General features: G+C 47.2%; 1 long non-coding RNA gene across 2 annotated transcripts; it reads left to right on the top strand.

The window, feature by feature from the left end:
- Positions 1-1,695: 1,695 nt before the first annotated feature.
- On the top strand, positions 1,696-22,772 carry LOC131490009 (uncharacterized). Of its 2 annotated transcripts, none has more exons than XR_009250901.1 (3): positions 1,696-1,843; positions 21,467-21,588; positions 22,506-22,772. It is a non-coding gene; the product is annotated as an uncharacterized LOC131490009 (long non-coding RNA). The 2 variants fall into 2 exon arrangements; XR_009250902.1 differs by lacking the exon at positions 1,696-1,843 and adding an exon at positions 20,013-20,136.
- Positions 22,773-24,563: the final 1,791 nt, after the last annotated feature.

The following is a 24,563-nucleotide window of genomic DNA, read 5'->3' as shown; positions in this document are numbered from 1 at the left end:
AGGATCGCTTTGCTGTGTTCTCAGAAACCAGGAACCCTCAGGTGCAGAGCCCCACATGGAGGGACTTGGCATTGTGTCTGGGGCCGTCAGCACTGGGTCATTCTGTGTTGAACTTGGCAAATACACCCCAGCCAAGTGTGGTCAGTCTACTGCAGGAAACTTGACTGAATCTGCCAAACAACCTAATACGTGCTCGAATCACAATAGAAGGGGGAGGGGTGCTGCAGGACTTTCCCATCAGGTCTTACTGCCATGCTAATGGACCCTAACATGCATTATTTGTATTATGTGCTGGTTCAAAAGGCACAGCGTATTTTCTGGTCCCGGGCAAATTATGTTTACTTCATTGTTGATTAAAAAAGTCATGCTCTCAATCTTGATATGGTGTCAGTGTGCCTGTTTCTTCCTTTATAAAATGACAGAGTTTGACACGTTGAGGGATTCTCAAGTGCCGGTCTGCTTATAGCAGAATCACCTGAAAAGCTTTTGACACGTACAGGTTCCCAGGATAAACTCCTGGGGATTTGCAGGTGGGGTGGGACTCAGCAGTGTGCGCTTTTCTCGAAAATTCCCGAAGGATTCTAGTAAGTAGCTAACCATGCTTTTGAGGCCCTGGACCCAAAGAGTGACAGGATTCGTTCTATGTCACAGAGTCTGAATTAATGACTCTCATGTGCAAACAGCAGCTTCTCCAAGACGTGCACCGTCTTTGGCTCAGAGGGACATTTCTCATGCCCCAAGGGACTCCCTACAAGGCTCCCTCTGGGAGTCATAGTCAGTTGATCAAGCCACCAGGTATCCCTTGGCCAAAGATGGCTTCCACAGCCAAAGATGGCTTCCATAGGCAGCCTCCATTCATATTTGGATGCAAATGGGCACTCACAGATTCACTCACCCATTCCTTCGGGGGCTGTATGACCCACAAATGTTTATTTGCTCCTGTCACGTGCCAGGCACTGTGCTAAGCACTGGGAATACAATGTTGACAAATACAGAGGCAATTTCCGCTCCCTTTGATGGATAGTATCCCAGGTGGGGGTAATAATAAACACCACCAGACATACCTAATTACAGCTTAGGTGAGAATTAAGAAAGCCTGACCCTCACTGCGACGCCGTGGAAGGAATCTCTGAGAAAGGAGCCTTAAGCTGAGATTTGAAAGACAATAATAACAGCTGTGTTGAGCGAGGACCATTACATGCCATATGCTGTTCTAGGCACTTTGTGGAAACCAAGGCATTTAATCCTAACACAGCACTCTGAGCTAAATGCTGTTCTCATCCTCATTTACTCATGAAGGTGGGCTGCGAGGGGAGGGGAGGGACAGCTGGGAGCTGGAGTGTAACGGGGGCTTGGGGGATAGAAAGACAGCACGTTCGCAGTCGTGGAGGATCCTGGGAGGACTTCCGCATTTCCTCAGCACTTGAAGGAACATGAGGACCAAGGACGTTTAAGGGAGAGCTCACAAACAGACCTGGCAACCCGGGGTTCCTTCAAATGTCCTTCTGTGCAGCTTTCTTTGCTCAGTCTCCCTGCATCTCCCCAGAAGGCCCCCTGGCACCCTCCAGGTTCTACCGACGTGCTCAGGGACTGCACAGGTCTGGGCCAGAAACCATCGAGTCCTTTCCAGAGGTTGGCAGCCCATGATTTCCGGATCCGCACTGGGAATGGGATGGACATGTGCACAGAGAGCTGGTAATTCTTCCTCCGGCATCAGATGAAGCTCATGACCTCATAAAGCCTTCTGAGACACGGAGGAGCCCCTGCGTGGGAAACGTCTTCAGTTACAGACCATGACCTCAGACAAACGTGCCTCAAGTCGCACAGCAAATCAGTGTCCCACGTGAGTAATCGAACCAAGTCTTATGAGGGAGCGTCTCTTATTCTGAATAGATGCCCCACGACTGTCTCTGCATTGGAAAGGCGAGCATAACCCATGATCTCACTCCCTAAAACCTCTAGGACGGATTTTATAAGGGTCTATTTTACAAGAGACAGGAGCCGGTGAAGTGTTCAGGTATTCTATCCTTCATTGCCTGCTCTTGGGAATGTTGGAGAAATACCATTTAACTTAATTAGGAATGCTAATTACATTTTAAAAGTCCAAAAGGTTGTTTTCCATCCATCGTGGGCCTGAGGTACAGACGTTTGGTTGGTGAAGTCACTATTCCCGGTTTCCAGAATTTGGTGTGTGTGTTACTATTTGGGGCGAGGCAATTGAGCAGGTTGTAACGGCTGCGCTGAAAAGGATAAAGAGGCCGGGCGTACTGAGGCAAAAGCAAATAGCGGCAGAGTTTCATCGAGGAGCAGGTGGGGAGGTGGGGACAGAGGGACCAGATGGGAATGGCGGCGGCAGAGTCGCCCGTGTGGCTGCAGGAAGCCGTACAACTGGCTGGGACTGGAGGGAACGGGAAAGCGCCTTGGCTACTCGGGAAATGGATTTGCGGCGGAGAGCTTCTCTTTCCCCAGAGTGTAGGAAACTGGACCGAATCTGCCGAACAACCTAATACGTGATCGAATCGCAATGGAAGGGGGAGGGGTGCCGCAGGACTTTTCCATCAGGTCTTACTGCCGTGCCAATGGGCCCTAACCGGGTCCCAGCTGGGAGCGTAGGAGTCGTGTCCCCTCGGAGGGTCTCCCGGGTGGGGAGTGGCTGCTGAGTGTGTGATCTCCGGCCTTCTGGTCTCCTGCTGCCCGCCTCCTCGGTCAGCAGGATGCCGTCGGGGCACAGCCCACTGTGTTCTGGGGTGTGAACCCTTCTCCTAGGAACGGAGCAGACGCGAGTTCGTGTGGCTCTTCTATGGTTTAAGGCTCCGCCTTGTCGGTGGCCGGGCTGCTGCTCCCGGGGAGGGTTCCAGACAGATCCCTCCACCAATGGTGCCCGCTACCAGAGCAAAAGCACGACCAAAAGCTTGATGCTTCCACCGTCACTCTTTGGTGACGGTCGCGCGGGGGTGCGATCATTGTCGCGCCTGGGACTCCCTCTGAGAGGATCTTGCTTACAACTTCCCTGTCCCCGCCCCCGCCCCAGACGCGTCAACAGTTCCCCTGGTCTCGCTCCTCCCAAGCTTCTAACCATGCAGCCAAGTGGTTAGTCGCTGCCCAGGAATTAGTGAGGGGCCGTGTCTGACCATGTCTGCTTTCAGGAAACCCAGAGTCCTGCTCAGTGCAAGGGTTCCTCTGTCCTTACAGGGCCTGCCCCGCGGTGGGGGTTAGGACACTGTATCAGCCTGCTGCCTTATTTCAGACTGTTGTGTGGAACCTTCTGAAGACCGGACTCAACTTCTTCTTAGTCAGCTAATCCCACGGATCCCCCCCGTGACGTCGTGGCTGAAGGGAGAAGGCCGAAGGGAGAAGGCGGGAGGTGGGGGGGGGGGGGGTGCGGAGTGTGGCTTGTCCGTGGCCCCCTTGCTGTGGCCTTTCCCTGTGCACACATCTCTGGCCTCTCTCCCTCTTCTCGTAAGGCCACTAAGTAATTCTCTTGAATGAGGGCCCCGCCCTGATGACCCCATTTAAGCTTACTTGCCTCTTTAAAGCCCTGTCACCCGATATAGTCACACAAGGGGGGTTAGGGCTGCAACGTCCGAATTCTCGGGAACATAATTCAGCCCCTAACAGTACTACGCCAGCTGCAAAGGAACCTAAGAGAGGTCATGTCTGGCTTCCTGGGCTCTACAGAAGAGAGGTTAGAGGTTGAGAGGGATAACCCGGGCCCAACCCCTCCGTGTCGCCGGCAGCTGCTAAGGATCCCTGTCAGCGACCCTCAGCCAGGGAGCCCTGCTGCCCCACCAGGGCGCGGCTCATGTGGCTTCGTCTCCAGTGGGGGCCTCGGCCTCCTTGGGCTCAGCACAGAGGTAATGCAAAGCAGCCTCGGTTTTCCTGGGCTCAGGGAAAGTTTGGTGCGATCTAAGAATATGCTTCTGGCTAGCAGTGTTGACCCTAACCTTCCTCCTCCACCCTTGGAAACAAGCAGCCACCCTCAGCCTCTCCTTACACACTGTATCATAGCGACCGAGCTTCTGGCGCACCCCCACCGTCCCCTGGCTTCTCCACGTCAGCTTCCAGAAGCTTCCAGAGGCTTCCAGTCTCTTTGAAGCAGATACTATCACGATCCCTGTTTTTGGTCTCAGGACCCCTTTGCACCCTCAAAATTGTCTGGGAGCCACGAGCCTTTATTACGTGTGTTGCCGCCATCGAGGCTCACTGCGTTGGAAACTAAAACCGGAGAAAAAATTTAAACATTTATAAACGCATTTAAACCGAACAGCAAGTCTACTACATCCTAGCATAACATATTTTTATGGAAAATACCTGTATTTTCAAAACCAAAAATAATAGTGAGAGGAATGTCATTGCGTTACAGTCGGGGAATCTCTGCCACATCCAGCTTCACAGAAGACACATCGGCGTCTTAGATCTGCCCCTGCTGGCAGCGTGTTGCGGGACATTCTGGAAATCTCCAGTGTATACTCATGAGGGAATGAGGGTAAAAACTGGAAATAATGTCTTGGTATTATGATAATAGCTTTGACCTTCTGGGTCCCCTGGAAGGCTCTCAGGTCCTTGGGGTATAAGTGGGGGGGGGGTACCCAAATTACACGTTGAGAATCAGTGCTCGAAATCGATATGCAAATTAGAGCACTGAATGACTGTTGTCTAGCCTGCGTGAGAGAGGAGCTCCGTGATGTAGCCTGATACCCACAGCTTCTGAGCAGGAACTTCTAACTGACAGCAATGCCGGACATGGGAGGAGGCACACCAAGTCTTAGGGGACGGTGCAAAGGAGAAGAGAAAAGACAGAGACGGACAACCAGAACACCCTTGACTGAGACTCAAAAGGAAAAATGAAAACCTCCTTACATAATACGGAAAATCTCAGAAAGAGGGCGGCACGTAGATAAGCCAGAATGACAGCATAAGGAGTTCTTCGCTGGAAAATACGGGAAGAGAAGCAGGAAGGAAGCAAGGTGAAGGAGAGGCAAAGGACAGCAGCTCGGGCGTCCGAAAGGAGCAAAGGGAAGGGGTTTCTCTTCCGTTTTGTTTTAAGTAGATTCAGAATCTGGATTCACAAAGTCTAGGGAAATCAGTATGACCTGATTGGACGGTTTCTCTTACCTCTTTTTGCACAAGACACTATGAAGCAACAGCCATAGCAACAGTTTCAGAGCCGGGGAAACATCTGTGGTGTGGCAGGCTTCCACCCCCTTCCCCCCTTTTAGGGGAGAAGTCAGTTCTGGTCTCTTGCTCCCTTTGATTTGAAGAAAGAGATGTACAGAATCCAGAAGAAAGCTTTAGCTGCATGTGCTCAGGCGGCCACGAGAGGGCAGCACCCGAAAGACCAGTGCAGGGTCCCTTTGCCACGTTGAAACTCACCAGAAGCTTCCTAGGAAAACTGTCGCCTTGTTGCTGGGCTAATTAGAAGAGTCAGAGTATTCATGGTGTCCTCTTAAATGGGCAGCATGCTAGGAAATTCAGAACATCATGAGGACCGGAATAAGGTTTCCACCGAATCCTTTTGGAAATGTATCTCTTACTTCTAATCGAATTTGTCCTTTTCAACTGAAAACAGCTTATAATCTTCTCAGTGATTTCCACTGCCTTTTTTTTCTGAGGAAGTTGAAATGCACATTATGCTTCATTTGGTTTTCAGTTGTTAAGATGAGGACAGCCTGTCACACTTGACCTCAAATTCCTGGATCTTTAACACCCGGTGCATCAGACAAATGCCCAGATGTGTCCTTTCCACCTCCACCCCTCCCCATCCCCCACCCAAGCTAAGGACAATGCTGGCTCCTTGGTGATGGAAATCTTGGTGGAGGGCGCTGGTGTCCCTGGGTCAGAGGACAGCTGGGAGAACTGCTCAGCCCCAGGCTGATCTAGGGGTTCCAGGACCTGTGATCTGACCCGACTGTGGGGCCAGCTCTGAGATATCACGAACTTAAGGACAAACCTGGAGCCCGAACCCCCTTGGGAGTCTGCATGCCGAGGGACTTGGTGGCCGGGGCAGAGGCAGAGCCCAGGGACGTGTATCTAAGTCCTTTGCTCTAGCGTCGCCCCCAGACCAGCAGCGGCAGCACCTGCGAACTTGTCAGAAACGCAAATTCTCCGGCTCTGTCCCAGACCAGCTGCACCGGAGAGGGGGACGCGGCCCAGCAGGTAGTGCTTCCGCGGGGCCTCCAGACAATTCTGATGCTCGCTCAAGTCTGAGAACCAGCAAAGCAGCATCTCAGTGGCAGTGCTCACGGCTGCCAAGCCAGGTGAAGCCTGACGTTAAGTTGTGGAGGAAACACGAAAGAATACAGAGAAAGAAGAAAAACAGAAGAAAAGCGTCTTGGAGCAAGCACAGAACGGAAGGGCTTCTCCCGGCCCACATAGGCACGTGGAAAATGCTAGTTGCACCTGCTTCCCGATACTGTCAACAGCTTCCTATCTGTCCGGAGCCTCCCACTCTGGCGTGTCCGATTTGTTTGGCCAAAGACAACCTTTGTGGCAGTGACCTTTTACGCAGCTAATACTGCTCCCCTCACTGCCTCCAAAGCACACAGAGAACTCGGAGGGCTGATGAAAATCTTTCAAGGCTACAAAACACTAAAGCCTTCCCAAACACTGTGCACTTGTCAGAGAGTCTTTCTCTTTATTGGGATTTCGGATTATTGAAAGGTCATCTGGGGCCTGTTCCTGGAGGGATTACAATAAAACAAAAGAGAGAAGGGCATATTGTGATGTGCGTGGTGCTCTGTCCTCCCTCAACTAGTCTCGCTTGTCCGATCACAGCGCGGGCAGCCAGTGGGAAGAGTCCGAAGTCATTCCAGAAAATAGCACTATGAGCCGGGGGTGGGGGATGGGGGGGCGCCGAAGCGGATCAGGTGGTTGCCTCGCACTTCTCCCCAGAATGAGAAAGTTCTCCAGGGGGAAGTGATTCCTTCCGGGCTTTGGCAGCTCTCTGGCTGCCCGAGGTGCATGTGACTGCCTCAGGCCTCAGTTTCCCTTTCTGGACAACGAGAACTTCAGGGCCTTAGTGCCTCCGACAGCCCTATGCCCCTTCCGCCCATCCCTGTTCCTTCTCTCTTCTCTCCTTGCTCCTTTCTCTGCACAGCCACCTTCGATTTCCTGCTCTAATCCACATAGTTCGTGCTCTTTTCACACTCTTGATTTTCATTCAATCGGGCAAGCGACTTGCCCATCTTGTGCGCCCCACAAGGGCTATGCCTTGAGGTACAGTGGCACTGGAAGTTAGAGGCCCGGATTTTGAATCTTTAGGCAAGCCACGCAAGTTGAGCCTCAGTTTCCCCATCTGTGAAGTGCTCGCCACACACGCCCGACAGGACCGTCCCGTTCATCCACACAACCAGGTAGTAAACGACCCTGTGAAGTCGACAGTCAACATCCTTGTGTTACAGCTCAGGGAAGTGAGGTTCCGAGGAGTTGAGCGAGTGCCCCAAGGTCACACGGCCGGTAGACGACAGAGCTGGGATTGCAATCAGGCTGGGCCCCCAGCGCTTCTCCTCACTAACGCCGGCTCTTCCCGCCTTGCAGTTTTGCTGCGAGAAGGACACGACGGGGCGTCCGTGAGAACCTTCTGAAAAAGCTAAACCCCACATAAAGGGAAGGAAGGATGTGGCAGATTTTCTCCAGGCTAGGGGGACGCCCCGCCTTCCATCCTCACGCGGTTGTCCCTTGTTGTGAGGGAGACACACACTTTCTCCTCCGCGCACAAGAGCCGACGCTTCGCAGCCAGGCACGCGGGGGCGGGTCTGGACGCCGTTTCCCAGCCTCCCTTGCAGGTGTAGCCACGTGACCGAGCTCCCACCAATAGAAGACGAGCGGAAGCGTGTGTGTGGCCAGGAGGCATGCGTGACATGCGCTGTGCTTGCTTCCTGGGGGCCTCCTTCTTCCTGCGGCCTGGAAGTCGCCTGGCGGAGACCCGTCCTTGACCGTCCTTGGCGTGACCGCGCCGTGGGAGATAGAGAAGGGGGCCTTCCTGCAGCCAGTTTCGGTTCTTTAACACGTTCTGTGGCGGAGTCTCTGCGCTACAGCAGCCTTACGTAGTCCCAGTGAATACGGGTTTCCCCCTCGTCTTGTCTTCCTGCCGCTTCACGCTCTTTCTTTTCCATGTTCACCTTCCGTCCACCTGCAGGGTTCTAGAACCAACTCTGCTTGGGGCTTTTTGGCAATCACATCAACACTGGAGTTCCCTCCTTACCTTAGTTAACGGGAGTGAGAGACTATGAGCCTCATTGCCTCCCTCTCAGAAGATCAATCTCAGATAACTGTTAAAAATAAGTTTCTTCTGGGGCGCCTGGGTGGCTCAGTTAAGCATCTGACTCTTGATTTCAGCTCAGGTCATGATCTCCTGGTTCCTGAGATCAGGCCCTGCGTTGGGCTCCATGCTGACAGTGCGGAGCCTGCTTGGGATTCTCTCTCTCTCTCGCCTCTCTCTGGCCCACCCCTCTCTAAATAAATAAATAAACTTAAAACATATATATTTTTTTCTGATTATAAAAGGCACACTGGAATTAATAAGCAATTCTAATGGGGTTGCAGGATGGAAGGTTAATACACCAAATTAAGTCAGTTTCCAATATAGTGGTAATGACAAGTGAAATTTGAAGTTAAAAACACGATACTACATGCATTAGCATCCAGAAAAATGAAATACTTAGGTTATAAATCTAACACAGTGTGTGCAAGATGTATATGGGGAAAACTACAAGACTCTGATGAAAGAAATCAAAGAAGTAAATAAATGGAGAGGTAGCCCATGTCCTATTGAGGAAGACTCAATATTTTCAAGGTGTCAGTTCTCCCCAACTTGATCTATAGCTTCAACACTTAACAATAACTTAATAACTTAAATCCCAGTAAGTTAAAGTTATTTTGTGGATAGCAACACACTGACTTCTGTGTGTGTGTGTGTGTGTGTGTGTGTGCGTGCGTGTGTGCGCTTTTGCACTATTTACTTATTGACTTCACCGTGCTACAAGAAGTCTGTTAATGATAGGTCATATTTACTGACCACTTGCTTTGGGTCTGTCCATACCCTGTGCCAAAGTCACCTCTCTCCTTCCTGGACTTTCCCCTCTGCCTGGACTGGGGAGTCACCAGGCCAGGGGTTTGGGGGCCATCACCCCACAGAGGCCTGGGGGGCTGAGGAATCACTACCACTTCCAGCCTCTCCCACAGGTGACTGACACACTGGTTCTAAAGTTCACATGGAGAGGTAAAAGACCCAGAAGAGCTAGCACATTTCTGAAGAAGAAAAACAAAGCTGGAGGACTGACACTGTCTGAGTTCAAGACTCACTATAAATCTGCAGGAATCAAGACCGTGGTATTGGCAACCATCGGAACAGAATGGAAAGCCCAGAGATAGAGCCACATAAATATAGTTGACTATTGTTTGACAAAGGAGCAGAGGCAATATAATTGAGCAAAGATGGTCTCTTCTGCAAATGGTGCCGAAACATCTGGACTTTCACAGGCAAAGAATGACTCCAGATACAAACCTTACATCCCTCACCAAAATTAACTCAAAATGGGTCACAGACCCACATGTAAAACACAAAACTATAAAACTCCTAGAAGATAACGCAGTGGAAAATCTGAATGACCTTAAGCCTGGTGATGACTTTTTAGATAAAACACCAAAGGCACCCACCATCGGTGAAAGCAATAGTTGATAAACTCGACTTCCTTAAAATGAGAAGTATCTGCTCTTCGAAAGACGCTGCCAAGAGAACGAGGAGACAAGCCATGGACTGGGAGAAAAAAGTTGCAAAAGACACATCTGAGAAAGGACTCTTATGTAAAATATACAAAGAAGTCTTAACACTCAGTAAGAAGAAAACAAACCACATGGTTAAAAAATAGGCCCGAGACCTTCACAGAGACGCTTCACCCAGGAAGATATCCAGAGAGCAAATAAGGATCTGAAAAGGTGCTTCACTGCATTCGTCGTCAGGGAGATGCAGATTGAAACGACAGTGAGATACCACTATATACCTACCAGAATGGCCAAAACCTGGAGCACCGGCGACACCAAATACTGGAGAGAATTTGGAGCAACGGGAACTCTCATTCATTGTTGGTGGGAAGGCAAAATGGTGTGACGGTACAGCTACAATGCGTTGGCAGTTTCTGGCAAAACTAAACGTACTCTTACCGTAAGATCCAGCAATTGTGTCCCTTGGTATTTACCCAAAGGAGCTGAAAGCTTATGCCCACACAAAACCTGCGCATGGATGTTTATAGCGGCTTTATTCATAATTGCCAAAAGTTGGAAGCATGCAAGATGTCCTTCAGTGGATGAACGGATAAAGAAACTGTGGTACATCCAGACAACGGAATATTATTCGGTGCTAGAAAGAAATGAGCTCTCAAGCTATGAAAAGACATCTTAAATGCACGTTACTAAGTGAAAGGAGCCAATTTGAAAAGCCTACATACTGTATGAGTCCAACTGTATGACATTCTAGAAAAGGCAAAACTATGGAGTAACAGTAAAAAAGATCAGCAGTTTGCCAGGGGTTAGTGGAGAGGGAGGAATGAGTAGGCAGAGCACAGAGGATTTTTTGAGCAGTAAAACTACTCTGTATGAGACCACAATGGTAGATAAATGTCATTACATGTTTGTTAAACCCATAGAATGCACAACCCCAGGAGTGAACCCTAATGCAAACTATGGACTTTGGGTAGTAATGATGTGTTGCTGTGGGTTCATCAACTAACAAATGTTCTACTCTGGTGGGATGTTCACAATGGGGGAGGTTGAACATGTGCTCAACGAGTTGCTGTGAGTCTAAAACTGCTCTCATAACGTCTTTAAAAAGAAGCCATACGTGTTCTCAATTCAGAAAACTTGGAGAGGGGCGTCTGCCTGGCTTAGTCGGTAGAGCGCACAACTCTTAATCTCAGGGCTGTGAGTTTGAGCCCCATGTCGGGCATGGAGCCTACTTAAAAAAAGAAAAGAAAACTTAGACTAGTGAGGCTACAGGAAAAGAAATGAAACGAAGCAATAAAATCACTCACAATCCTACTTCCCCAAGCTGTAAAAAGATGACTGTTGACATTTTGGGGTGGAAACTTCCAGGAATTTTGTTTCTATGTACATATCCACTTTTCCCTCTACAAAATTTAAATGTCTGTTTAAATTGGCTTCCAGAGTAACTTTATCACTTTGTATCTTAATATATCCACATTGCAATTGTTGATTTTTTTTCATTATCCATTCACATTTTTTTAAAATTTTTTTAAATTTTTTATTTTTTTTAATATATGAAATTTACTGTCAAATTGGTTTCCATACAACACCCAGTGCTCATCCCAAAAGGTGCCCTCCTCAATACCCATCACCCACCCTGCCCTCCCTCCCACCCCCCATCAACCCTCAGTTTGTTCTCAGTTTTTAACAGTCTCTTATGCTTTGGCTCTCTCCCACTCTAACCTCTTTTTTTTTTTTTTTTCCTTCCCCTCCCCCATGGGTTTCTGTTAAGTTTCTCAGGATCCACATAAGAGTGAAACCATATGGTATCTGTCTTTCTCTGTATGGCTTATTTCACTTAGCATCACACTCTCCAGTTCCATCCACGTTGCTACAAAAGGCCATATTTCATTTTTTCTCATTGCCACATAGTATTCCATTGTGTATATAAACCACAATTTCTTTATCCATTCATCAGTTGATGGACATTTAGGCTCTTTCCATAATTTGGCTATTGTTGAGAGTGCTGCTATAAACATTGGGGTACAAGTGCCCCTATGCATCAGTACTCCTGTATCCCTTGGATAAATTCCTAGCAGTGCTATTGCTGGGTCATAGGGTAGGTCTATTTTTAATTTTCTGAGGAACCTCCACACTGTTTTCCGGAGTGGCTGCACCAATTTGCATTCCCACCAACAGTGCAAGAGGGTTCCCGTTTCTCCACATCCTCTCCAGCATCTATAGTCTCCTGATTTCTTCATTTTGGCCACTCTGACTGGCGTGAGATGGTATCTGAGTGTGGTTTTGATTTGTATTTCCCTGATAAGGAGCGACGTTGAACATCTTTTCATGTGCCTGTTGGCCATCCGGATGTCTTCTTTAGAGAAGTGTCTATTCATGTTTTCTGCCCATTTCTTCACTGGGTTATTTGTTTTTCGGGTGTGGAGTTTGATGAGCTCTTTATAGATTTTGGATACTAGCCCTTTGTCTGATGTGTCATTTGCAAATATCTTTTCCCATTCCGTTGGTTGCCTTTTAGTTTTGTTGGTTGTTTCCTTTGCTGTGCAGAAGCTTTTTATCTTCATAAGGTCCCAGTAATTCACTTTTGCTTTTAATCCCCTTGCCTTTGGGGATGTGCCGAGTAAGAGATTGCTACGGCTGAGGTCAGAGAGGTCTTTTCCTGCTTTCTCCTCTAAGGTTTTGATGGTTTCCTGTCTCACATTCAGGTCCTTTATCCATTTTGAGTTTATTTTTGTGAATGGTGTGAGAAAGTGGTCTAGTTTCAACCTTCTGCATGTTGCTGTCCAGTTCTCCCAGCACCATTTGTTAAAGAGACTGTCTTTTTTCCATTGGATGTTCTTTCCTGCTTTGTCAAAGATGAGTTGGCCATACGTTTGTGGGTCTAGTTCTGGGGTTTCTATTCTATTCCATTGGTCTATGTGTCTGTTTTTATGCCAATACCATGCTGTCTTGATGATTACAGCTTTGTAGTAGAGGCTAAAGTCTGGGATTGTGATGCCTCCTGCTTTGGTCTTCTTCTTCAAAATGACTTTGGCTATTCGGGGCCTTTTGTGGTTCCATATGAATTTTAGGATTGCTTGTTCTAGTTTCGAGAAGAATGCTCGTGCAATTTTGATTGGGATTGCATTGAATGTGTAGATAGCTTTGGGTAGTATTGACATTTTGACAATATTTATTCTTCCAATCCATGAGCAGGGAATGTCTTTCCATTTCTTTATATCTTCTTCAATTACCTGCATAAGCTTTCTATAGTTTTCAGCATACAGATCTTTTACATCTTTGGTTAGATTTATTCCTAGGTATTTTATGCTTCTTGGTGCAATTGTGAATGGGATCAATTTCTTTATTTGTCTTTCTGTTGCTTCATTGTTAGTGTATAAGAATGCAACTGATTTCTGTACATTGATTTTGTATCCTGCAACTTTGCTGAATTCATGTATCAGTTCTAGCAGACTTTTGGTGGAGTCTATCGGATTTGCCATGTATAATATCATGTCATCTGCAAAAAGCGAAAGCTTGACTTCATCTTTGCCAATTTTGATGCCTTTGATTTCCTTTTGTTGTCTGATGGCTGATGCTAGAACTTCCAGCACTATATTAAACAACAGCGGTGAGAGTGGGCATCCCTGTCGTGTTCCTGATCTCAGGGAAAAAGCTCTCAGTTTTTCCCCGTTGAGGATGATGTTAGCTGTGGGCTTTTCATAAATGGCTTTTATGATCTTTAAGTATGTTCCTTCTATCCCAACTTTCTCAAGGGTTTTTATTAAGAAAGGGTGCTGGATTTTGTCAAAGGCCTTTTCTGCATCGATTGACAGGATCATATGGTTCTTCTCTTTTTTTTTTGTTAATGTGATGTATCACGTTGATCGATTTGCGAATGTTGAACCAGCCCTGCATCCCAGGAATGAATCCCACTTGATCATGGTGAATAATTCTTTTTATATGCTGTTGAATTCGATTTGCTAGTATCTTATTGAGAATTTTGCATCCATATTCATCAGGGATATTGGCCTGTAGTTCTCTTTTTTTACTGGGTCTCTGTCTGGTTTAGGAATCAAAGTAATACTGGCTTCATAGAATGAGTCTGGAAGTTTTCCTTCCCTTTCTATTTCTTGGAATAGCTTGAGAAGGATAGGTATTATCTCTGCTTTAAACGTCTGGTAGAACTCCCCTGGGAAGCCATCTGGTCCTGGACTCTTATTTGTTGGGAGATTTTTGATAACCGATTCAATTTCTTCGCTGGTTATGGGTCTGTTCAAGCTTTCTATTTCCTCCTGATTGAGTTTTGAAAGAGTGTGGGTGTTTAGGAATTTGTCCATTTCTTCCAGGTTGTCCAATTTGTTGGCATATAATTTTTCATAGTATTCCCTGATAATTGTTTGTATCTCTGAGGGATTGGTTGTAATAATTCCATTTTCATTCATGATTTTATCTATTTGGGTCATCTCCCTTTTCTTTTTGAGAAGCCTGGCTAGAGGTTTGTCAATTTTGTTTATTTTTTCAAAAAACCAACTCTTGGTTTTGTTGATCTGCTCTACAGTTCTTTAGATTCTATATTGTTTATTTCTGCTCTGATCTTTATTATTTCTCTTCTTCTGCTGGGTTTAGGCTGCCTTTGCTGTTCTGCTTCTATTTCCTTTAGGTGTGCTGTTAGATTTTGTATTTGGGATTTTTCTTGTTTCTTGAGATAGGCCTGGATTGCAATGTATTTTCCTCTCAGGACTGCCTTCGCTGCGTCCCAAAGCGTTTGGATTGTTGTATTTTCATTTTCATTTGTTTCCATATATTTTTTAATTTCTTCTCTAATTGCCTGGTTGACCCACTCATTCGTTAGTAGGGTGTTCTTTAACCTCCATGCTTTTGGAGGTTTTCCAGACTTTTTCCTGTGGTTGATTTCAAGCTTCATAGCATTGTGGTCTGAAAGTATGCATGGTATAATTTCAATTCTTGTAAACTTATGAAGGGCTGTTTTGTGACCCAGTATATGATCTATCTTGGAGAATGTTCCATGTGCACTCGAGAAGAAAGTATATTCTGTTGCTTTGGGATGCAGAGTTCTAAATATATCTGTCAAGTCCATCTGATCCAATGTATCATTCAGGGCCCTTGTTTCTTTATTGACTGTGTGTCTAGATGATCTATCCATTTCTGTAAGTGGGGTGTTAAAGTCCCCTGCAATGACCACATTCTTATCAATAAGGTTGCTTATGTTTATGAGTAATTGTTTTATATATCTGGGGGCTCCGGTATTTGGCGCATAGACATTTATAATTGTTAGCTCTTCCTGATGGATAGACCCTGTAATTATTATATAATGCCCTTCTTCATCTCTTGTTACAGCCTTTAATTTAAAGTCTAGTTTGTCTGATATAAGTATGGCTACTCCAGCTTTCTTTTGGCTTCCAGTAGCATGATAAATAGTTCTCCATCCCCTCACTCTCAATCTAAAGGTGTCCTCAGATCTAAAATGAGTCTCTTGTAGACAGCAAATAGATGGGTCTTGTTTTTTTATCCATTCTGATACCCTATGTCTTTTGGTTGGCGCATTTAATCCATTTACATTCAGTGTTATTATAGAAAGATACGGGTTTAGAGTCATTGTGATGTCTGTATGTTTTATGCTTGTGGTGATGTCTCTGGTACTTTGTCTCACAGGATCCCCCTTAGGGTCTCTTGTAGGGCTGGTTTCGTGGTGACAAATTCCTTCAGTTTTTGTTTGTTTGGGAAGACCTTTATCTCTCCTTCTATTCTAAATGACAGACTTGCTGGATAAAGGATTCTCGGCTGCATATTTTTTCTGTTTAGCACACTGAAGATATCGTGCCAAGCCTTTCTGGCCTGCCAAGTTTCAAAGGAGAGAACAGTCACGAGTCTTATAGGTCTCCCTTTATATGTGAGGGAATGTTTATCCCTTGCTGCTTTCAGAATTGTCTCTTTATCCTTGTATTTTGCCAGTTTCACTATGATATGTCGTGCAGATCGATTCAAGTTACGTCTGAAGGGAGTTCTCTGTGCCTCTTGGATTTCAATGCCTTTTTCCTTCCCCAGTTCAGGGAAGTTCTCAGCTATAATTTCTTCAAGTACCCCTTCAGCACCTTTCCCTCTCTCTTCCTCCTCTGGGATACCAATTATGCGTATATTATTTCTTTTTAGTGTATCACTTAGTTCTCTAATTTTCCCCTCATACTCCTGGATTTTTTTTATCTCTCTTTCTTTCAGCTTCTTCTTTCTCCATAACTTTATCTTCTAGTTCACCTATTCTCTCCTCTGCCTCTTCAATCCGAGCCGTGCAATTGTTGATTTTTATGTTACAAGTGGTAACTCTAAAAACATATAGGAACATTTTTTCCTTTGGTATTTGAAAAAAAAATGCCTAAGGGTTCACATAAAAAAGAAAAAAAAAATCCCTCAGTAATGGCATGCGTATAAGAAAAAGTTGGTATCTCAAAAACGTCCCCTAATATCACTTACCAGGAATTCGTGCCTATTTGTTTATTAAATGTGCCAATATACGTATTTCGTATTCCTGACTCAACAAGTAGAGACAGACACGTTTGCCCTATCAAATCCAGGCAGAGGCGGCCTGGCAGCTGGCCGTGTGGACAGAGATGAGCTGACTGCTTGTGGATTCAGCAACAGGGATTTGTCTCCTCGCAGTGACTGGACTCCTCCCGACCCAGACACAAGCCGACTCGGAAAGAATGCTATGATTTCCCAGGGCTTCCCTGGCTGTCTAGCTTTCTCACATTACTTCTCTGCCGTGTCTTGTGAAAGCGTACAAATGCTCTCGCTGCGTCCACTGGAGGAACAAGCCACCTAAGTCTCCAACCTGTAGACCGGCGGGGACCTGCGCCTGGCCCTCAGGCGTGGGAAGATGGGAACACGATTTCCTTTCATTCCCCCACTAGACTGGGGCCAATATCTAATCAATTTCTAGGGCGGCCTGCTCTGGTTGACCGTTGCAAAAGGAGAACTTTCACTTGCTGCTGCAAACAGGGCGAGTGGGTTTAGTTAAGCCAAGTGGGGTGGGGGGTGTTTCCCAGAGGGGAGAGGAGGAGGGTGGTATTTTCATCAGGTTGTGGGAGTGAGCCTATTGAGGAGTTAACGTGGATTGAGGACCTACCATGTACCAAAAGAGGTGACAATCCCTTTATTTATTTATTTTTTTAATGTTTATTTATCTTTGAGAGGGAGAGGGACAGAGCGCCAGTGGGGGGAGGGGCAGAGAGGTGGGGGGAGACCCAGAATCCCAAGCGGGCTCCAGGCTCTGAGCCGTCAGCACAGAGCCTGACACGGGGCTCTAACCGACAAGCCGCGAGATCACGACCTGAGCCAAAGTTGGACGCTTAACTGACTGAGTCACCCAGGCGCCCCCAGAGGTGCTTTGCTCTTGTCCCCGCAGGTAAGGGACCCCCCCCCCAGCACTTCTGACTCAGATCTACTGAGGGCTGGAGCAGAGTACAGCAGGGAGGAGAGCAGAAGGGAGTCATCCTTGTCTGGGGGCACAGCTTCTCCTGTGTTCCTGACACAGGATTTCTGGCACCCTCTCTTGTTTGAATGGTCCCCCAAAACGTAGCGCGGCTACAGCAGAACAGGCCTGTGGGATGGGACATTGCTGACATTTGCTGGCAATGCCCCTCCCTCAAAATCCAATCAATGGAGCCGTTGGGGCCCAAAGAGATGATCTGAAATTGGCTGGGACCCGGTGAGTGGCCAACAGCCCCCACTCAGAATAAGGCTGTGGCTGTCTTGTGCGTGAGGCTGTTTCCATCTCCACCCACGTGGCCTACCTGAGTGCTAAGGGACCAAGGGAGAGTCTGGTGTCCCTACCGGTCTTCAAGTCCAGGCAGGTGCACGTACCCACCTCTTATCTCCGTTGTCTTGACCCTTCCCCAAGAAAGAGTTCTAGAAGTTCCTCTAATGAGCTAAATGTTTTCCTTAGGGTCAAGGCCTTCTTGTTTGTCACTTCCGGGGTCGTTTGTCTTCCAAACGGTGCGTGCAATATCGCATTTGGGCTGTGGCCAGACTTCTCCCCACTTCCCAACCTGCTTCTCCTGGACCTCAGGGAAGTCTGGCTGGCCTTCTGCTCATCCCGGATTCCTACTGTTTTTCAATCCCTGATGGTCCTGACTCCCTCCCCAATATCCATGTTCTTCTCTAGGTTCTCTTTCAACTGAAATGGGAAAATCTCAAATCTGAGAAAAACCCAAGATAAGAGGGAGCTGGGGCTGGCGTGGGTGTATGCAAGAAACCACACGTGTTTAATCTGAAGGAAACAGGTAGAGAGACATCTGCTGACGTGCAGTGGTTTCTGAAGGTCTCAGGTCGTATTTGAAGCCTGGCTTCTGATCAGCACGTGCCTCTAATTCAAGACCATTCAATGGGTTGCTGAAGACAGACCGGATCTGCCTTGGTTCCTTCTTCCCAAGGCTGCTCACCTTGGTCGTAGTTGAAAAGGCATCTGATTTACACAACTGGCTTGGCCTTCTCCAAGGAATATTTTAGTTAAATTGTGTTAGAACGGGGCTGGGGATGGGGAGGGCGGGGTTCTTCTCCCTGGAGAGTCTTTGGGGTTACATGGATGCTTTGGGCAGGAAAAATGGAATCATTGGGGGTCACAAATCCCACAGTCCACCAAGCCCCAGAACGCAGTGCTGAGCAAGAGAGTCCCAAAGCCTTGTGTTTGGGATGCTGACCTTCTCTTGAGGTTATTCCCTTTCTTCTACTCGGCTTCCTGTTCTCACTTCTCCTGCTACTTACGACTGGCTCGAGTGGCAGTCTCCGGAACTTTGCATAGTTTACGGGCGTGGGCCAGAGTCTGGAGAATTTTGATCTTTCCTGAACTGCTTATATTGATTTTGTGGCGGTGTGAGGTATAATGAACGAAACAGGCGTTACGAGTCCCCCCTTCCCCCTGTAAATCAGCATCGAGCGAGGGAGGTGCCGGTGAGTGGGATCAATAAAACGCAGAGTTGACAAATAGGGGGACAACTGATGTGGATGTGGAATTAATTCCTCTCATATTTCTGATCACGGAGCATGGCTAGACAGCACAGTATATTCTTTTGCACAGCATACGTTTCATGGATGGCTTTTACATAAGTGATCCTGCTCATTCTTCCATAAAGTAGGGAGGCCTGGTGGCCATCCCATTTCATGCACGAGGGTGCTGGAGCTCGGGGGTCACCCTGCGTGCGGGTTGGCACCTGACTAGGGTAGGGTTGGACCCTCTTCTTCTGGTCCTAGCGTAGGACTCTTCACCGTACAATGTGTCTCTTTGCTTCCATCAGTTTGCTTGGGTTTTGTTTTGACAAAAGTAGCACGACTTTTTCTCTAGACAGAAGTGGAACCCAGTGAATACAGTAATTCTTTTTGGTAAATAAAATAACCAAGGGCCAAACTGATCTAGCTGCTATGGTGTAAGCAGCTTGGAGACGTGCCATCATTTGAAGAGATCTTAAGTTGTCTTTTGGGAACCAGGTACTGTGCCAAACTATCGAGTTCACTCCTCGCGGCTCCCCACAAGATGGGCAGAGTCTCCTAATTTTAGAGACAAGAAACCGAGGGTGCACGAGGTTGAGAAACTTGTCCGGGTTACTCACCTTGTGTTGCGAGATGAACTACATCTCCCTAAAATTCATGTGATGGGGCCTGAAGCCCAAGACTTCAGAATGTGGCCCTATTTGGAAGTAGAGTCATTGTGAAGGTAATTAGTTAAGAGGAGGCCATCCTGGAATAGGGTGGAATTCTAATCAACGGGACTGGTGTCCTTATAAAGTGGGATATTGGGGTACGGCCACGCCCACGGGAGAATGCATTGTGAAGACAAAGGCAGAGATTGGGGTGATGGGACAGAAGAAACCCCAAGATTGCCAGCAAACCTCCAGAAGAGAGGAGATTGGCATGGAACAGATCCTCCTTCACAACCTTCAGCTAGAAACACCTTGATCTTGGACTTGCAGCCTCCAGAACTGTCTTCTTCTGAGAGAGTAAATTTCTGTTGCTTAAGCCCCCCATCGTCACCCTTTGGGACAGTGGCTCTCGCCAATGAATACACCTGGCACGGGGTGGAACCAGGCAGCAAATCCAGGCTGGGCTCCAATGTCCCTGCTTCGGACTGTGAGGACAAGGCGTGCCATCAGCCAGCTCAAAAGACGGAGTCCTAAACAGCACATTAAAAATATACTTCCGAGTGTTTTAGAAGAACCACTAGGGAAGAGGAGAGGCAGTGTTGGCTGAATTGAGCCCCCAAGACTTTGTTTCCCATGGCTTCTGTTTTCCTGGCACAGGCAGTGAGAAGATGAACAGTTGTTGCCAAGTTCGACGATGGATGCCGAGAAGGGCAGCGGGCACGTGGGGAGGGCCCTCTAAATGAAGGGCTCCCCAGACGCTTCCACACAATTTCTGGACAAACAGGTAATTACAAACCACGGTTTCGTCCCTGCTCTTCACCAGCTGGCCTTTATTTGCAGTTTGCAAAGGTTGGTCCTTGGTAATTTCAGGTCCTCGCTTCAATTCAGGAAAACACTTCTGCTAATAGCCCTTCAGCAGCTTCGTGGAGACAAACGCACCTAAATGCCTTATCTGCTTTTTTGCCAGATACATAGTTGGAAGGCTATACTAGTGTAAAGACGCCTAGCCAGCAAGGCGACTGATGTGATGGGAAATACGCTGTTTCACAAATTCAAATACAGTTCCGCCGATTAAAGGCACCAAAGATGATCTGCTCTTCAAATACTGAGAGCATGTGTGGATTTAGACCCTTGTTCCAAGTGCAGATCATTTTTTTATGTTTATTTAGTTTTGAGAGAGAGAGAAAGAGACAGAGAGACAGAGCACGAGTGGGGATAGGGCAGAGAGAGAGGGAGACACAGAATCCCAAGCAGGCTCCAGGCTCCGAGCTGTCAGCACAGAGCCCGACGCGGGGCTCAAACCCCCAAACTGTGAGATCACGACGTGAGCCGAAGTTGGGCGCTTAACCAACTGAACCACCCAGGCGCCCTGAAGTAAAGTATTTTCTAATGACTTCTGCCCCATTCCTTGTCAATGGTATCATGCACAATTTAAGATATACATAGTTATTTTTATATAGAGCCCATTTGGGCACCTGGGTGGTTCAGTCGGTCAAGCGACCGACTCTTGGTTTGATCTCAGGTCATGATCTGACAGTTCCTGAATTTGAGCCCCACATTGGGCTCCGCAGCTGGCAGCACGGAGCCTGCTTGGGATCTCTTTCTCTCCCTCTTTCCCTGCGTCTCCCCCACTCATGCTGTCTCTGTCTCTCTCAAAATAAATACACAAATTTTTTATACTAGCCACTTGGTAAAAACTAAACCAAACCCAAACCAAAATAATAACAACATTCTCCCACATCATTCTTTAAAAAAAATTGTTTAATATTTATTTATTTGAGAGAGAGAGAGAGAGAGAGCTGGAGAGGGGCAGAGAGATAGGGAGACACAGAAACCAAAGCAGTCTCCAGGCTCCACAGAGCCCAATGCGGGGCTCGAACTCACAAACTGTGAGATCATGACCTGAGCCCAAGCTGGACGCTTAACTGACTTGAGCCACCCAGGTGCCCCGACACTTCTACCATCATTAATGACACTAATGATCAATAATCCATAAACTATATGCCTGAACCCACTCTTTCCAAAATCACATTCCTGTAGAGATTCCGGGGAAAAAAATAAGGAAAGTATTCACCCAGTTAATTAATATTGACATGTCTATTTATGCATTCTAGTTCCTGAAGAAACATAAGACATAGACCCAACCCACGGAAACCGTTGGGGAGAGAAAAGAGTCAAAGCAGAAACAGTCAAAGGACAGAGCAAGCCAGTGTGGCAAAAGTCTCCAGCCTGAGTAGTAAGTACAGACAGCAGGAGGAAGCAGGGACTCGGGACATGAGTGGCTTTTCTCATGTCCACCAGAGGGCGGGGGGGAAGATGAGCCGGGAAATCTGTTCTGCGGCATCATTCTGGGCATATGGCAGGTGTTCAGGCAGTGTTTTCCCCCCGCATCATTTAAAGGGCTTCCAAGAAACTCTCCTGCTACCTCCCTCCGCCTTTCTTTGCTTATTTGCATACCGACTGACCTTAAAGTCTGTGTGCGTGAGATACGTCATGCCTGCAAAAGAGCGCATAATGTGCCTTTCGAGTTTCAAGAAAATAAAATCAACACCTATGTGTCCACCGACCATTTTAAGAAGTAAAACGTTACCACGCCCCTTGAGTCTCACAGGAGCCCCACGTTTTGTTCAGAGGTTACCATTCTCCCAACTGTTCGCTGCTTACTCTCTTCACTTTAGAGTTTTCCCACAAATGTATATATCCCTGAGCCAAACATTACGTCAATTTGCCTGGTTTTGAAAGTTATAGAAACATAATTATACTGCAACTTACTTTTTCTTTTAAGGTTTTGTTTTTTTTTTATTTTTTTAAATGTTTATGTATATTTGAGAGAGAGAGAGAGAGACGGGTTTCGAGTGAGGGAGGGACAGAGAGAGAGGGAGACACAGAATCCGAAGCAGGCTCCAGGCTCTGAGCTGTCAGCACAGACCCCGACGTGGGGCTTGAACTCAGGAGCCGTGAGATCATGACCTGAGCTGAAGTCAGATGCTTAACCGATGGAGCCACCCAGGCGCCCCTGTGAATGCCACTTTTAAAAAATGCCTTTTAGTCAACTATTTTCTTACATTTATGGAGTCTTTTTACATTTCATGGCAATGTACTTACCTACACGGGTGGAACAAAACTATGTCCTCCTTTTTTCTTTTAAACCAGAATGTAACTGGACAAATTGATCGTGCAACCTGGGTCAAGCCTGGAGTGTTCTATCAGAGAACCCATCTCGTTGCGTCTGATATGACAAACCCACCGGTGAAAGTGCCTCGTGTCACTGACACTTTAGGGCATTGTCTGACAAGCTTCTTCAAGGTCATCTGACTCTCTGGATAGGGAATTATAGCTTTGTTCCTTTCGCTATTTTCTATTGATTAGGACCCAGAAACCTTACAACTCTGTAAACTTAGATGTTTATAAAAAATGCCTGCTGAGATGTGGAAGATTTTTATCTGGTAAAAGATAATTCTACAAATTATGACTGTTTTATTTTTTATTTTTTTGCCCTGTAGGATATTAAGCCATTAAAAAAGTATAATTCAGAAATCACAATCCAGTATTTTATCTGTCTCTGTCTATTATCTATCCATCTATATATCTATCACCTGTCTATTCCACTCACATGAATTTCTTGTATCTTCCCTTACACTGGCTTTATCATTCTACTGATTCTCTCATTAATGACTTGAGTGAAATTTTGACATATGCTCCCTATGTATTTAAATGTGTGTGTTTTTAATGTTTATTTATTTTTGAGAGGGAGAGAGACAGAGTGCAAGCAGGGGACGGGCAGAGAGAGAGGGAGACATAGAATCCAAAGCGTGACCTGAGCCAAAGTCAGACACTTAACCAACTGAGCCACCCAGGCACCCCTGAATGTGTGTGTTTTTTAAAATGTTTGTTTGTTTATTTGTTTATTTATTTATTTTTGATAGAGAAAGCGAGCAAGAGAGGGGCAGGGAGAGAGGGAGACAGGGGACCTGAAGCGAGCTCCACACCGACAGCAGAGAGCCCAATGTGGGGCTTGAACTCAGGAACCATGAGGTCGCGACCTGAGCCGGAAACTTAACTGACTGAGCCACCCAGGTGCCCCTTGAATGTGTGTTTTAAAAAACATTTTGAAAAGTTAACTTGGATATTCCTATCCCCTGTGCATGTGGCCTGCTAAAGTCCAAGCTCTAGGCCACCGGCGACCAAAAAAATACCCGCAGTAGAACTGCTTGCCCTCTGAATCCAAGCTTGTTTGTCCTTTCTACTCTCTGAGGAATTTCTTTATTTTCCTGGCAGCTCAACTGTGCATTAAATTAAAAAACAAATTCAGGGGCGTCTGGGTGGCTCAGTCGGTTGAGCGTCCGACTTCCACTTAGGTCATGATCCCACTGTTCGTTCGTGGGTTCAAGCCCCGTGTTGGGCTCTGTGCTGACAGCTCAGAGCTTGGAGCCCGCTTCGGATTCTGTGTCTCCCTCTCTCTCTGCCTCTCCCTGGCCCGCACTCTGTCTCTCAAAAATGAATAAACATAAAAAATTTTTAAAAAACAAATTTGCTGTGCTGTATTGAAAGGGATCTGTCTGAGTATCTAGGCTGCCATAGTGATCAAAATAGAAGTGCTTCCCACTGATTTGTTAGCAGTTAGATGCTCATTGTATTATGCTGACTTTTCTGGGCCGGGAAAAGGCCTCTTTGCTCTCTGGGTTCCCCATCCTCTGTACTTCTGCTTCATCCTGGGGGGCCCTGGAGGATGGGAGAAAGGCTGGGGTAGGAAAGAGAAGGGTAGGTACATTCTGAGCCCGGGCCTGGTACCGAGGGAGGGTATGGGTGGCCAGAGGGCAACACGGAGGCGGTGAATGAGGGAAGAAGCAAAGGAAGGAAGATAGACCTGCAGGAGGGCAAGGCCACACCCATGCCCAAGGGAGTCCCTGTAGTGAAGCTCGGGACTGCAATGGGACCAGAGCTATCTAAGGGTAAAGAGGGGTCATGCTGAACAGCAGCAGGAATAAAACTGCAGCCTCCTGAGCAGTGGGCAGGGCGGTCCCTGACGTCCCCTGGCTGGAGGCACCGGCCCTGGGTGTTTTCCCAGCACAGGAGGTGTTTGGTGCATGGTGCTCACTCCCTCAGGGTTCTGCTTGCTCCTGAGGATGTGGGGGCTGACTGCGCCTGGCAGACTGAGCACCCCAGAGAAGCCGTGGGACTGGGAGCCCCAGGAGCCGTGGAACTGAGCGC

This window comes from Neofelis nebulosa, chromosome 11, assembly GCF_028018385.1.
Source record: "Neofelis nebulosa isolate mNeoNeb1 chromosome 11, mNeoNeb1.pri, whole genome shotgun sequence".
NCBI classification, from domain to species: domain Eukaryota; kingdom Metazoa; phylum Chordata; class Mammalia; order Carnivora; family Felidae; genus Neofelis; species Neofelis nebulosa.
This window is presented reverse-complemented; position numbering and strand designations above follow the sequence as displayed.